Raw genomic sequence first — 602 nt, forward strand, 5'->3', positions numbered from 1 at the left:
TGTCCCCGAGACTCAGTACACTCAGAGAGTCTCTGGGTTTACTTCTTCTAGTGCACCATCGGCTCCTCATGTGCCTTCCCCGATGGCTCATCCGACGATGCCTGCTCCTGTGCCTCCTTCGATGGCACCTCTGATGGCCGCCGATATTCATCCCTATTTGATGGTGCCTCCGAGTGCTCCTTACTCGCAGTACACTGTAGAGGACATTCTCCGTCTGCCAGACAGAGAAGGTTTACCAGTCATCGACCCCGACCGACCGGACTGAACTTTGTTGTATGTTGCATTAATTTTTTTTAATTCGTTTAAAATTTTTTAATAACATTAAAAAATAATTTATATTTTAAATTTGTATTTTCCAGGTGGGGGGTTGACGGATGTCTTGCATCGGACGTAACCGACACGATCAAAGGTTACTTCTCCATGGCACATCCGAACTGGAGTAAGACGCCTCACTACGTCAGAAAGACGTGGTTCAAAATTTACGCTGTAAGTTTCTATTAATTAATTATATATACTTAAATTTTTTCATGATTTATATATATACTTTCTAAAACCTAATTGTTAATTTATTTTTTCCAACAGCAAAAATATAATTGGGCCTT

This window comes from Brassica oleracea, chromosome C3, assembly GCF_000695525.1.
Source record: "Brassica oleracea var. oleracea cultivar TO1000 chromosome C3, BOL, whole genome shotgun sequence".
NCBI lineage: Eukaryota > Viridiplantae > Streptophyta > Magnoliopsida > Brassicales > Brassicaceae > Brassica > Brassica oleracea.